We start from the raw sequence: 2,375 nt of genomic DNA, 5'->3' as shown, positions 1-2,375 counted from the left end.
ACTATAGAAAAAATGAAAGGGAAAAGTAAATAGAGGGCTCAAGTTATTCAAGCTAGTTTTGTCCTTGCTAGGACTCACATGCCAAGAATGCACCTACATCATAATTATTACACCATCATTTTGAAAAAAGTCATTATAAATGAATAATACCTTGCTTAAACTAGTTTAGATGAGAGGTTCTTTCTATATATATAGTAGCTTTTGTCTAAGATTTGGTGCTTTGGTGCTTGCTTACCAACCACACAACATTTGATTTGATTTGATTACGAAAGGAGTGATTATTATATTTTTGGACTATGGAGGCCTGAATCTTTTTTAAAAAGGGAAGCACTGTGATTTTGGCATGTACCCATTTTGTGATCTTTTTCTCTTGTTAAAGAGAAGAGTAGGGCGATCAAACATAAAAATAGTGCAGATGGGTAGTGTTGTTCTTCCCACATTCAATGCTACTCTATGTTCTTCTTCATATTTCTTTGGTGAAAAGTTGAGGCTTTCCATGAAAAAGGGACTTGTGAAAGACCAATTAGATGTAAGGAGAGGAGGAGGATTGGTGAAGAGAAAGTAGAAGATGAGGGTGGTGTTTGTTGTTGTCATTGACATTTCCAAATAGCTCTTGACCTTGTAGGTGTCCAAATTTGAAAAGCCCCATGCAGATACCAAATCAGTCTATGCCATCATATTAGCTAGTGGATTTGGGACACACCTTTTTCCTCTTACATAAAGAAGAGCCAAGCCAGTAGCACCAATTGGAGGATGCTACAGACTCATTGATGTACTAATGAGAAATTGCATTAACAGTGATATCAACAAGATATTTATCCTGACCCAATTTAACCCTGCATCACTCAACTATCACCTTGCAAAGACATATAGCTTTAGAAATGGTGTAAACTTTGGAGATGGATTTGTTGAGCCTCTAGTTGCTACTCAGACACTAGATGGCAAGAAATGGTTCCAGGGCACAACAAATTCAATAAGGCAATTTACTTGGCTTCTTGAGGATGCCACAAAAAACACATAGAACATGTCCTCATTTTGTTTGGTGATCACTTGTATCGCATGGATTACATGGAATTTATATAGAGGCACATTGACACTACAACTGATGTAACAATTTCTTGTGTCCCAATGGATGACAGTTGTGCATTCAGTTACAGATTAATGAAATTAATGATAGAGGTCAAGTTATTTCTTTTAGTGAAAAGCCCAAGGGAGCTAATTTGAGGGAAATGGAAGTTGATACAATTGTCCTAGGGTTATCTCCCCAGGAAGCCAAGTTGAAGCCCTACATTGCTTCAACGGGCATATATGTCTTTTGTACAATATTTTTCTCAAGCTTCTCAGGTGGAGATACCCAACTGCAAATGGTTTTGGCTCAGAACTTATTCTTGCATGTGCAAAATAATACAATGTTCAAGCATATCTATATAATGACTACTGGGAGGACATAGGAACTATTAAGTCCTTTTTTGATGCCAATTTAGCTCTTGCAGATCAACCTCCAAAGTTTTGATTTTATGATCCTATGAAGCCTATATTCACTTTACTTCATTTTCTCCCTCCAACTAAAATTGAACAATGTCGGGTATTAGATTCAATAGTATCACATGGGTGTTTTCTGAGGGAATGTAGTGTACAACATTCCATAGTTGGCCTCTATTCATAATTAGAATATTATGCAAGATTGAAGGATACGATGATGATGGGTGTTGATTATTATGAAATTGAAGCTGAAATTGCATCTTCTTTAGCTTAAGGGAAAGTTCCTATTGGTGTTGGGAAGAACAAAAAATAAGGAATTTCATCACTGAAAAAAATGCAAGGATTGGAAAGAATGTGATGATTGCTAACACTGATAATATTGAAGAAGTAGGCAGACCATTAGAAGGATATTACATACGTTTTGGTATAACCCTGATATTAAAGAACTCCACCATTAAAGATGACACTGTAATAAAGAGGAGTTTTTATAGTTAGGAATCAGTGGCTTCTAGATAGCATCAAGTAAATTTATGGGCAATTAGCAAACATGATAATGTAGATGTCAAAGGAGAGATTAGATCCAATTCTTCACAGTCAGGTGGTAACGATAAAGAATCAGACAAGCTTGGGTACCAACTCTTCATAGTCAATCGTAATAGTAGCATTAGCAAGAGTAGCTAAGCATCAGAGAAATAAATTTTGAAGTATGCTAGGTTGTTCAATGTTGGACAAGTCTTTCTACCAAGCCAGTTTGTAATTTTCTAGTAGATGACTAAAAGGTAGCTTAGATGGAAAGGCTTACATGATCAAGTATAGAGGCAAAATTAGTTGATGAATATTATGTTATTTGTATGGGCATCAACCTACATATTTAATTGGTTTTCATATGTGTC

General features: G+C 35.8%; 1 pseudogene; it reads left to right on the top strand.

The window, feature by feature from the left end:
• The first annotated feature begins 415 nt into the window (after positions 1–415).
• Positions 416–1,977, top strand: LOC149547098 (glucose-1-phosphate adenylyltransferase large subunit, chloroplastic/amyloplastic pseudogene; annotated as a pseudogene).
• Positions 1,978–2,375: the final 398 nt, after the last annotated feature.

Source organism: Cupressus sempervirens, chromosome 7 (genome assembly GCF_028749045.1).
Source record: "Cupressus sempervirens isolate cs-2001-9-10 chromosome 7, ASM2874904v1, whole genome shotgun sequence".
In the NCBI taxonomy this organism is placed as follows: domain Eukaryota; kingdom Viridiplantae; phylum Streptophyta; class Pinopsida; order Cupressales; family Cupressaceae; genus Cupressus; species Cupressus sempervirens.
This window is presented reverse-complemented; position numbering and strand designations above follow the sequence as displayed.